This window comes from Poromitra crassiceps (genome assembly GCF_964638095.1).
Source record: "Poromitra crassiceps genome assembly, chromosome: 3".
Taxonomy (NCBI): Eukaryota; Metazoa; Chordata; class Actinopteri; order Beryciformes; family Melamphaidae; genus Poromitra; species Poromitra crassiceps.
This window is the reverse complement of record NC_139625.1, coordinates 50,148,605-50,161,104: the sequence shown is the minus strand read 5'-3', so window position 1 is coordinate 50,161,104 and position 12,500 is coordinate 50,148,605. Positions and strand designations below refer to the sequence as shown.

Sequence of the window (12,500 nt, the reverse complement as noted above, 5' to 3'; positions counted from 1 at the left end):
GAAGGCCAGAAAGAGGGGAAAGAAGAGAGAATTAGCTAGTGATGTAGAAGAGAGAGAGGGAGGACCTCAAATGGCTCTGTGTGAAAATTCACAAGACTTAAATACTTTGTAAGAATGTAGAAAAAAAGGTGGTTGGGCCAATTTCATAGTTTTATGTTACATTTGGAAAATATTAGTTATTATTTTGCATTTCATAACGGCTTCGCCCGCCAAGCCAGAAGATCATAAAAAAATCATAAAAGGCAGCGTTGCTACGTGTCTCATTGGGCTCCGAAAGGGGCTGGAAAATGCTCTGCTAAGTGCAGGAACAAATTTGTCTTTTTCTCTTTCTCATTCTCACATACTGCAAACAAAATGCTCTTTACGTTCAATAGATGTTGCATGTGAAACTGAAACTGTATATACCTCTGTTGCATGTGAATATACCTCTGTTGCATGTGAAACTGAAACTGTATATACCTCTGTTGCATGTGAATATACCTCTGTTGCATGTGAAACTGAAACTGTATATACCTCTGTTGCATGTGAATATACCTCTGTTGCATGTGAAACTGAAACTGTATATACCTCTGTTGCATGTGAATATACCTCTGTTGCATGTGAAACTGAAACTGTATATACCTCTGTTGCATGTGAATATACCTCTGTTGCATGTGAAACTGAAACTGTATATACCTCTGTTGCATGTGAATATACCTCTGTTGCATGTGAATTAGACTCAGCCCTCAGTCTTAATCCGTTTCACTCCTGTAAGACTGAGAATATTACTATTTAAATCTTTGCATAACATTAGGTGGCGCTGTTGGAAGCCTTGCATCGGAGAACCAATCATGAGTGTTGTGGGCGGGCCTGCTTTCTGGGGGCAGTTCTCATGCAGAACCGGTGTCTCGCAAAACATCGTCGCATTTGCGGAGAAACATATTAATCACTTAGAAACAAACATAACCTGTTAATAGGACGTGTTTCATCCGGCCCCGGCGGCTAGAGGTCTTTCCCCCAGCGATAAACCCGACTCCCGAGGCTAACGTTACAGAGCCTGCTGATGACTTCACAGTAGCAAGCGGACCACTTCCGGGTAGGAAACATTATTGTAAAATAAACCACAGCTATAAATTTTGTTTGGAACATATCAGCTTCATGCTCTGTGTTAGGACTATGATAAATGGCATTGCCGCTACCAAATAAAATTCTAATAATAAATGTAGGCGTGTATGCTAGTCTGACTCTATCTTCTGCAGGCTGTATGCTAGTCTGACTCTAGCTTCTGCAGGCTGTATGCTAGTCTGACTCTAGCTTCTGCAGGCTGTATGTATGCTAGTCTGACTCTAGCTTCTGCAGGCTGTATGTATGCTAGTCTGACTCTAGCTTCTGCAGGCTGTATGCTAGTCTGACTCTAGCTTCTGCAGGCTGTATACTAGTCTGACTCTAGCTTCTGCAGGCTGTATGTATGCTAGTCTGACTCTAGCTTCTGCAGGCTGTATACTAGTCTGACTCTAGCTTCTGCAGGCTGTATGTATGCTAGTCTGACTCTAGCTTCTGCAGGCTGTATGTATGCTAGTCTGACTCTAGCTTCTGCAGGCTGTATGCTAGTCTGACTCTAGCTTCTGCAGGCTGTATGCTAGTCTGACTCTAGCTTCTGCAGGCTGCATGCTAGTCTGAATCTAGCTTCTGCAGGCTGTATGCTAGTCTGACTCTAGCTTCTGCAGGCTGTATGCTAGTCTGACTCTAGCTTCTGCAGGCTGTATGCTAGTCTGACTCTAGCTTCTGCAGGCTGTATGTATACTAGTCTGACTCTAGCTTCTGCAGGCTGTATGCTAGTCTGACTCTATCTTCTGCAGGCTGTATGTATGCTAGTCTGACTCTAGCTTCTGCAGGCTGTATGCTAGACTGACTCTAGCTTCTGCAGGCTGTATACTAGTCTGACTCTAGCTTCTGCAGGCTGTATGCTAGTCTGACTCTAGCTTCTGCAGACTGTATGCTAGTCTGACTCTAGCTTCTGCAGTCTGTATGCTAATCTGATTCTAGCTTCTGCAGACTGTATGCTAGTCTGACTCTAGCTTCTGCAGACTGTATGCTAGTCTGACTCTAGCTTCTGCAGTCTGTATGCTAGTCTGATTCTAGCTTCTGCAGACTGTATGCTAGTCTGACTCTAGCTTCTGCAGTCTGTATGCTAGTCTGACTCTAGCTTCTGCAGTCTGTATGCTAGTCTGACTCTAGCTTCTGCAGTCTGTATGCTAGTCTGACTCTAGCTTCTGCAGACTGTATGCTAGTCTGACTCTAGCTTCTGCAGACTGTATGCTAGTCTGACTCTAGCTTCTGCAGACTGTATACTAGTCTGACTCTAGCTTCTGCAGGCTGTATGCTAGTCTGACTCTAGCTTCTGCAGGCTGTATGCTAGTCTGACTCTAGCTTCTGCAGGGTGTATGCTAGTCTGACTAGCTTCTGCAGGCTGTATGTATGCTAGCCTGACTCTAGCTTCTGCAGGCTGTATGTATGCTAGCCTGACTCTAGCTTCTGCAGGCTGTATGCTAGTCTGACTCTGCAGGCTGTATGTATGCTAGTCTGACTCTAGCTTCTGCAGGCTGTACGTATGTATGCTAGCCTGACTCTAGCTTCTGCAGGCTGTATGCTAGTCTGACTCTGCAGGCTGTATGTATACTAGCCTGACTCTAGCTTCTGCAGGCTGTATGCTAGTCTGACTCTAGCTTCTGCAGGCTGTATGTATACTAGCCTGACTCTAGCTTCTGCAGGCTGTATGTATGCTAGTCTGACTCTAGCTTCTGCAGGCTGTATGTATACTAGCCTGACTCTAGCTTCTGCAGGCTGTATGCTAGTCTGACTCTAGTTTCTGCAGGCTGTATGTATACTAGCCTGACTTTAGCTTCTGCAGGCTGTATGCTAGTCTGACTCTAGCTTCTGTAGGCTGTATGTATGCTAGTCTGACTCTAGCTTCTGCAGGCTGTATGTATGCTAGTCTGACTCTAGCTTCTGCAGGCTGTATGTATACTGGGGTCCACCCGCTATGCCGACCACCCACAGTGCCGACAGCCCGCAATGCCGACGTTAGGTTTAGGCGTGGCGTGGGGGGTGGGAGAGGTTAGGTGTTTAGGGTGAGGGTCTGGGGGAGGTTAAGTTTAGGCGTGGGGGGTGGGAGAGGTTAGGTGTTTAGGGTTAGGGTCTGGGGAGGTTAGGTTTAGGCGTGGGGGGTGGGAGAGGTTAGGTGTTTAGGGTCAGGGTCTGGGTCTGGGGGAGGCTACGTTTAGGCGTGGGGGCTGGGAGAGGTTAGCTCCAGCCGGTCCACCGACACGCTGCACGCCGCCTCGCTCAGCTGGTTCTGCTTGTGGGCTATCGGCATTGCGGGCTGTCGGCACTGCGTGCTGTCGGTACATAGACGGGGCACCATGTATACTAGCCTGACTCTAGCTTCTGCAGGCTGTATGTATACTAGCCTGACTCTAGCTTCTGCAGGCTGTATGCTAGTCTGACTCTAGCTTCTGCAGGCTGTATGTATGCTAGTCTGACTCTAGCTTCTGCAGGCTGTATACTAGTCTGACTCTAGCTTCTGCAGGCTGTATGCTAGTCTGACTCTAGCTTCTGCAGGCTGTATGCTAGTCTGACTCTAGCTTCTGCAGGCTGTATGCTAGTCTGACTCTAGCTTCTGCAGGCTGTATGTATGCTAGTCTGACTCTAGCTTCTGCAGGCTGTATACTAGTCTGACTCTAGCTTCTGCAGGCTGTATGCTAGTCTGACTCTAGCTTCTGCAGACTGTATGTTAGTCTGACTCTAGCTTCTGCAGACTGTATGCTAGTCTGACTCTAGCTTCTGCAGTCTGTATACTAGTCTGACTCTAGCTTCTGCAGGCTGTATGCTAGTCTGACTCTAGCTTCTGTAGGCTGTATGATAGTCTGACTCTAGCTTCTGCAGACTGTATGCTAGTCTGACTCTAGCTTCTGCAGGCTGTATGATAGTCTGACTCTAGCTTCTGCAGGCTGTATGCTAGTCTGACTAGCTTCTGCAGGCTGTATGTATGCTAGCCTGACTCTAGCTTCTGCAGGCTGTATGTATGCTAGTCTGACTCTAGCTTCTGCAGGCTGTATGTATGCTAGTCTGACTCTAGCTTCTGCAGGCTGTATGTATGCTAGCCTGACTCTAGCTTCTGCAGGCTGTATGTATGCTAGCCTGACTCTAGCTTCTGCAGGCTGTATGTATACTAGCCTGACTCTAGCTTCTGCAGGCTGTATGCTAGTCTGACTCTAGCTTCTGCAGGCTGTATGTATACTAGCCTGACTCTAGCTTCTGCAGGCTGTATGCTAGTCTGACTCTAGCTTCTGCAGGCTGTATGTATGCTAGTCTGACTCTAGCTTCTGCAGACTGTATGTATGCTAGTCTGACTAGCTTCTGCAGGCTGTATGTATGCTAGCCTGACTCTAGCTTCTGCAGGCTGTATGTATGCTAGTCTGACTCTAGCTTCTGCAGGCTGTATGTATACTAGCCTGACTCTAGCTTCTGCAGGCTGTATGCTAGTCTGACTCTAGCTTCTGCAGGCTGTATGCTAGTCTGACTCTAGCTTCTGCAGGCTGTATGTATACTAGCCTGACTCTAGCTTCTGCAGGCTGTATGCTAGTCTGACTCTAGCTTCTGCAGGCTGTATGCTAGTCTGACTCTAGCTTCTGCAGGCTGTATGTATGCTAGTCTGACTTGCTTCTGCAGGCTGTATGTATGCTAGCCTGACTCTAGCTTCTGCAGGCTGTATGTATGCTAGTCTGACTCTAGCTTCTGCAGGCTGTATACTAGTCTGACTCTAGCTTCTGCAGGCTGTATGTATGCTAGTCTGACTCTAGCTTCTGCAGGCTGTATGCTAGCCTGACTCTAGCTTCTGCAGGCTGTATGTATGCTAGTCTGACTCTAGCTTCTGCAGGCTGTATACTAGTCTGACTCTAGCTTCTGCAGGCTGTATGTATGCTAGTCTGACTCTAGCTTCTGCAGGCTGTATACTAGCCTGACTCTAGCTTCTGCAGGCTGTATGCTAGTCTGACTCTAGCTTCTGCAGGCTGTATGTATACTAGCCTGACTCTAGCTTCTGCAGGCTGTATGCTAGTCTGACTCTAGCTTCTGCAGGCTGTATGCTAGTCTGACTCTAGCTTCTGCAGGCTGTAAGTATACTAGTCTGACTCTAGCTTCTGCAGGCTGTATACTAGTCTGACTCTAGCTTCTGCAGGCTGTATGCTAGTCTGACTCTAGCTTCTGCAGGCTGTATGCTAGTCTGACTCTAGCTTCTGCAGGCTGTATGCTAGTCTGACTCTAGCTTCTGGAGGCTGTATGTATGCTAGTCTGACTCTAGCTTCTGCAGGCTGTAAGTATACTAGTCTGACTCTAGCTTCTGCAGGCTGTAAGTATACTAGTCTGACTCTAGCTTCTGCAGGCTGTATGCTAGTCTGCAGAGGCTGTGCTATGGAAAGCAATCTGACAGGAGGATCTAGATTCTGACTAGATAGGCAAAATTGTAAATGCAAGAAGAGTGCCATGACTGGGGTATATCCTGTCCTCTTCGCTCTAATTGGTAAAAAAAAATATTCTTCCTAGCTCTTATTTTATTTATTTTCCTAGAACTCTGACACTAATGGTCTTAACAATGCTTGCATGTCATTTTAGTGATCTAGAAATGTGCGCTTATTGTATGGTTGCTAAGTCTCTGAATAAGCCCATCAGCGAAATGCCCAAAATATAAGTGTAAACATATAGACAGCAATAAAATGAGGACTGATTACAGCTGGAGTTTATCCTCTTAGTGAGTGGAATCATCTTTTTTTTTTAACCCAATCAGTGCACCTTGCCTTGCTGTGGATGCTCAAAGAGATCGGCCTATTTGGTCCTCCCAGTGGGCACGGGCCGCTTGGCGCCGTCGTCTGGCGGATATCCCTCCCTTATCATGTGACCTGTGCTCCGACAGGGGGCAAAGGTTGGCCCAGATCCGCCCCTGTGTCTTAATAACTCACTCATTGTATTCCTTTCTGCCGCTAATTACAGCCTCTCCCCTGTGTGCATCTGTGTGTGTGTGCGTGTGTGTGTGTGTGTGTGTGTGTGTGTGTGTGTGTGTGTGTGTGTGTGTGTGTGTGTGTGTGTGTGTGTGTGTGTGTGTGTGTGTGTGTGTGTGTGTGTGTGTGCGTGCGTGTGGGTGTGTGTGTGTGCAGCCCCTCTGGGCTGTAGAGAGAAGGCAGAGAAGTAAAAATAGAGTGTGGCTCAGTGCCCTCTTTATTGTTATTAGTGCTCCAGTGGCACAGCACTCAGTCATTATCCATGCCAACAACTGACTGATTCTCTCTCTCTCTCTCTCTCTCTCTCTCGCTCTGTCTATCTCTGTCTCTCTTTCTGTCTCTCTCTGTGTGTGTGTCTCTCTCTCTCTTTCTGTCTCTCTCTGTCTGTCTCTGTCTCTCTCTCTCTGTCTCTCACTCCCTCTCTTTCTGTCTCTCTATGTCTCTCCCTCCCCCTCTCTCTCTCTCTCTCTCTCTCTCTCTCTCTCTCTCTCTCTCTCTCTCTCTCTCTCTCTCTGTGCCATGGAAATGACCAACTGGCTGCCTGTGAGATGAGGGAATAATGAGGGGACGATTTCCTTCCTTTTTTTAGACGCTGTTTCTCCCACTCATCTGTCATCGGAGTCATCTCTCAGGCCCATGTAATAACCCTGTGTGCGTGTGGTTATGTGTGTGTGTGTGTGTGTGTGTGTGTGTGTGTGTGTGTGTGTGTGTGTGTGTGTGTGCGTGTGTGTGCTTGCGTGTGTGTGTGTGTGTGTGTGTGTGTGTGTGTGTGTGTGTGTGTGTGTGTGTGTGTGTGTGTGTGTGTAATGCTGCAGCAGTAAATAATGGCAGTAGTGTTGCTGTGTGTTTATGGCGGTGCGTGAGGGCACGTCGTGCTGGGTCTGACGCTGGGAGATGAAAGGATTCGGTCAGGCTCCATTTAGCCCAGACTGATAGCAGGACACCAGGAGCTGCTGAGACAGGCAACTACACCGCCTGATAGCCTACTGTATAAACTGCTGAGCCAAGGACCCGAAAAAGAAGGAGAAGACAACAGTCGCGCCACAGCAGTCCAATTCGGCATTGGGGCCAGTTCTATTGCAGTGAATGCGGCGGGCATAGAAAGTCTCACTATAAAATATCATATCTGGGCCGTTACACGTTTGATTGAAAAATCCTTCCACCAGATTAAAGAAAACATGATGTTTTTATTTTATTTATCTAAATGTGTTCCTTATTATTGCCCTCTAAACAAATCAGGCTCTGTCCAGCAGCTGCATATAGCTCAACTCAAGCCCCTGTTTGGTCCAAAATAGAGCTAAATTAGCTAACTACATCATGATACATGACCGAAGAGGGCATCAGTCAACATCATGTAATGTTTTTCCTTCAATCTGGTGGAAGCATTTTTCAATCAAAGGTGAAACGACACAGATATGATGGTTTAAACTTTATAGTGGGACTTACCCTGCCTGCCCCATTCACTTCAACAGAACTGGCCCCCAAATTCTGGCCCCAATGCAAAATTCGAACGCTATGACGTGAGTGATGTCTCATCCTTCTTTTTAGGCTCCTTGCCAAGCCCTCCTCCAGTGTAAAGATACCTGCCGTTTCACCCACTTTACTATCCCACCACCACATGCATGACATGGCCCTCACCTTCTCCTACAATCTTAAACAAATGCAATTATGTGTCGGACCACTCCCCCATTCTGTTAGCGCGACGCCAGTTGTCTCAATGGAAGCAGAGCAAACACAACGCGACCCTACCTAATGGTCAACTAATGGTGTCCTAACCCACTGTACACACATGGCGTCTCCGCACACACTGTGTGAGTGCAGTGTCCCATTGGTAATAATGAGCATAACGTGCACGTACACACACATTCACGCACACGGGTGCTACTATTAAGGGAATAATTAAGCCCTCCTCCTCATCCTTTCCCCACCAGTGCAGCGAGAGTGTGGACTTTAACCTTTTCCTTTCTTCCTGATTAGCATCAGACAGCTAATGGGGTGTGTGTGTGCTACTCATGCTAACAGGTGAGGCTGCTAGCTAACGATGGCACAAATTATCGACAAGTGCTTTTAGAGAGACAGGTGAAGCCTTGCCCCGTGGTACCAAGCCAAAAGCTTTCATAGCAGCTGGAATCGGTTTAGAGGGTTGTATTTTTCCATGCGTACATGTGAGGTGCAGGTAACCGTTAAGGGAGGTGTTGGTTGGACGGTGAGGTTGGGGAGGTTTTGGGGTGAGGCGCAGGTAAACATTAAGGGAGGTGTTGGTTGGACGGTGAGGTTGGGGAGGTTTTGGGGTGAGGCGCAGGTCAACGTTAAGGGAGGTGTTGGTTGGATGGTGAGGTTGGTGGGGTTTTGGGGTGAGGCGCAGGTAAACGTTAAGGGAGATGTTGGTTGGTCGGTGAGGTTCGGGGGGTTTTGGGGTGAGACGCAGGTAAACATTCAGGGAGGTGTTGGTTGGACGGTGAGGTTGGGGGGGTTGGGGTGAGACGCAGGTAAACATTCAGGGAGGTGTTGGTTGGATGGTGGGGTTGGGGGGGGTTGGTGGGGTGAGAGGGGAGAGACGGAGATGCGCCGTCTATTGACACTCACACAGAGCACCCTTGTGCCCTCGCTGGGCCGCGATTGTGCCGGCGGACAAAGCCCTGATTCAGCACATCCTTCCCCCGAGGGAGAGCTCTGGAAACCCAAGACGGCGGCCATTCCCTCCCCCCTCTCATCCTCTGCCTGTTCCTCTCCCTCTATCTCTCCCTCCCTCTGTCTCTCTCTCTCTCCCTCCCTCTGTCTCTCTATCTCTCCCTCCCTCTGTCTCTCTCTCTCCCTCCCTCTGTCTCTCTATCTCTCCCTCCCTCTGACTCTCTCTCTCCCTCCCTCTGTCTCTCTCTCTCTCTCTCTCTCTCGCTCTCGTGGGCCAGCAACGCGGCAGCGGCCATGCATCAAAGGGAGCTGCAGCACAATGCAAGGGGCCAGCCAGGAATTTGAGGGGCTTTTTTTTTAGAGGAATTTCATATGGTGGAGGTGTGTCATATCCTGGGTGGACCGTCTCAACAGCCCCTGGAACCAGAAACCAACGAGAGACGGAGAGGGGCTCAACCCAAACAAAGAGACATTTAACTGTAACTCACTGTCCTGCCTAGTTAACAACTACAGCCAGCATCCTGTCTCTTTCTCATCTTTCCTTCAGGGTAAAATAGCCAATAACGTGGCAGCGTCTGGCTTCCAGGCGAGGTGACCCCAGAATGTCCCCAAGATAGATAGGCCCAGTGTCTCAGCCTCTCCCCCAGAATGTCCCTGAGATAGACCGGCCAAGTGTCTCAGCCTCTCCAATGTCCCCGAGATAGAACGGCCCAGTGTCTCAGCTTGAGATAGACCGGCCCAGTGTCTGAGATAGACCGGCCCAGTGTCTCAGCCTGAGATAGACCGGCCCAGTGTCTCAGCCTGAGATAGACCGGCCCAGTGTCTCAGCCTGAGATAGACCGGCCCAGTGTCTCAGCCTGAGATAGACCGGCCCAGTGTCTCAGCTTGAGATAGACCGGCCCAGTGTCTGAGATAGACCGGCCCAGTGTCTCAGCCTGAGATAGACCGGCCCAGTGTCTCAGCTTGAGATAGACCGGCCCAGTGTCTGAGATAGACCGGCCCAGTGTCTCAGCCTGAGATAGACCAGCCCAGTGTCTGAGATAGACCGGCCCAGTGTCTCAGCCTGAGATAGACCAGCCCAGTGTCTCAGCCTGAGATAGACCAGCCCAGTGTCTCAGCTTGAGATAGACCGGCCCAGTGTCTGAGATAGACCAGCCCAGTGTCTCAGCCTGAGATAGACCGGCCCAGTGTCTCAGCTTGAGATAGACCGGCCCAGTGTCTCAGCTTGAGATAGACCGGCCCAGTGTCTCAGCTTGAGATAGACCGGCCCAGTGTCTCAGCTTGAGATAGACCGGCCCAGTGTCTCAGCCTCTCTAATGACTTGATTTGCGAAAACAGACTCCTGTTGTGTTTTTGTTAACACAACTGGTGTAACAGTAATATGCAGCTCCAAGATCATCTGTGTGTGTGTTTGTGTGTGTGTGTGTGTGTGTGTGTGTGTGTGTGTGTGTGTGTGTGTGTGTGTGTGTGTGTGTGTTTTTTTTTGTGTGTGTGTGCGCATGTGTGTGGTGACTCGGCCCATGAGGATGTGTCACACCGAGAGATTCTTTCAGACGTTTTTAGAAATGGATCTGAGGCATTTCAGGGCTGGGCTTGGATTTCATGGCCTCTTCCTCTATATCTATCTCTGTCTATGTCTATGTCTCTGTCTGTTTCACTCTCTCTCTCTCTCTCTGTCTCCCTGTCTCTCTCTCTGTCTCTCTCTCATTCCTCCCAGGTTAGCCGACTACTTCTGCATTAATCACCATGACACAGGCAAGGCAACTCAATTTTCTGCTCCTGTAGGTAAGGTGCGTGGCGTCCCGAAACGGCGGCACGAGGCATGAAACAGGCAAGCGGGGGCTAATCTTTGGTTACTGGTGTAATTGAAATGCTATCCACACTGTAGGGTGCATTAAAGTCTGATAACAGCGGTTCCTGTGGCCAATTTAAGTAGCTTGACTTCCCCTGGCTATACGGGAGGGGGGGTAGGAATAGAAGGGTGAGAGACAGAGACAGAGAGAGGAGGGGGCAGAGAGACAGAGGGGGAGAGAGAGAGGGGAGAAGGAGGGGGGAGTCTGACAGATAAGGCAGACAAACCAGGCTAATTCTCCAGGCATGTTTCTCATTGTGATCCAGGAAAAATGAAGAAAAAAATGAATCACAGAACCAAAAAATCAATTGACCCTGGGGTGGCTTGTGGGGCTGTGAGTGTGATAAAGCTAAAGGCTTGCTTAATGTGGGCCTGCCTGTACCCAGCAGATAGAGCACTTTGTAAATGAACCCGCTTTGATAAATATATTAAGGAAAGCTGTGAATAAAAGCCAGAGTCTTGTCATTTGTAAATAGAACCCCCGCTACATGGAATTAGAATGATAAAATGGGGTTCCATATAATTAAGTTTGTGTAAGACCTGAAATCCGTGCAAATACCTTCCTGGAATTTTGAAAGGAAGCTGTCAGTTCAATTAATCTGAACATCACCCTGAGAATGTACTGAACAAATTTAAGCCGCAGATAAAACCTGGGCTAGTATTTTGATAAGTAATTCCTGTATCATTTCTTTGCTTCTGTGATCATTTTATTTAATCCACCACCCCTAGTTATGTGCTAAGCCATCTACAAAGGACCTGCTGGCCAGGCCACCAAAACCCTAATCCAGCATATAGCTTGTGGAAGATGGGGAGGGGGTGGAGGTGGTTTGTGCCTTCTGTGGTGGCACTGGTGGTGGTGCACGGTATGGTTTTGGGCGTAGGGGGTGTAGGGGTAGCTTAGGACATCTCCCTTTCTCCCGTAAATTGAACCCACTGAATACATGTGCATCAAAGCACAAAGACCACTGATTTAGTGGCACAGCGCTTTGCTGATAACACGCAACATCCTGGTAGCTTACATATAATAATGCTACCGCGGTTGTGTGTGTGTGTGTGTGTGTGTGTGTGTGTGTGTCTCCCTGTCTATATGAGGGAGGGGGGCACTGTACATAAATGGTTTTCACACTTTAGGAGTATTAGTCATCTTGGCTGGCAGGGAGAGGGGAGGTGATGCTGGTGGGGGAGAAGACAGAGTGATGCTGGCGGTGGGGGAGAAGGCAGAGTGATGCTGGTGGGGGAGAAGACAGAGTGATGCTGGTGGGGGAGAAGACAGAGTGATGCTGGTGGGGGAGAAGGCAGAGTGATGCTGGTGGGGGAGAAGGCAGAGTGATGCTGGTGGGGGAGAAGGCAGAGTGATGCTGGTGGGGGAGAAGACAGAGTGATGCTGGTGGGGGAGAAGGCAGAGTGATGCTGGTGGGGGAGAAGGCAGAGTGATGCTGGTGGGGGAGAAGGCAGAGTGATGCTGGTGGGGGAGAAGGCAGAGTGATGCTGGTGGGGGAGAAGGCAGAGTGATGCTGGTGGGGGAGAAGACAGAGTGATGCTGGTGGGGGAGAAGGCAGAGTGATGCTGGTGGGGGAGAAGGCAGAGTGATGCTGGTGGGGGAGAAGGCAGAGTGATGCTGGTGGGGGAGAGATGGGGGGGAACAGAACTCTTGACTCACCAGTTGTTTACTTGTAAGATGGTGAGGCCTGTGTCTTGAGCTAGCTGCTTCTTCTGCTCTTCAGACGGGTACGGGTGCTGCAGGGAGGGAGAAACGCACACATGAGCGTCTTTGTCACAGCGATTAAGAGAAATATCCACGCATGTAAGCAATCATAAAGAGAAGACATGCTCCAGGGTCATATAGCATCTCACTGTATATGTATTCTATATGTTCTCATGTTTGTTGTATTGTGTAACCTAAGTCCGCACCTTCTCCTGACCTCCAACCAACCCTGCTCCTCCCTAACATGGTGTAGACATACAAGACATAGGCCTACCCG

General features: G+C 49.0%; 1 protein-coding gene across 1 annotated transcript in view; it reads right to left on the bottom strand.

Annotated features, from left to right (window-relative positions):
- Positions 1 to 12,205, bottom strand: part of LOC310772940 (homeobox protein Meis1-like) — a 32,395-nt gene extending 20,190 nt beyond the window's left edge. Inside the window, exon 1 of the transcript XR_014552528.1 lies at positions 12,179 to 12,205. The gene's annotated coding sequence lies outside the window, so the exon portion shown is untranslated. The remainder of the gene's footprint in view (positions 1 to 12,178) is intronic.
- Positions 12,206 to 12,500: the final 295 nt, after the last annotated feature.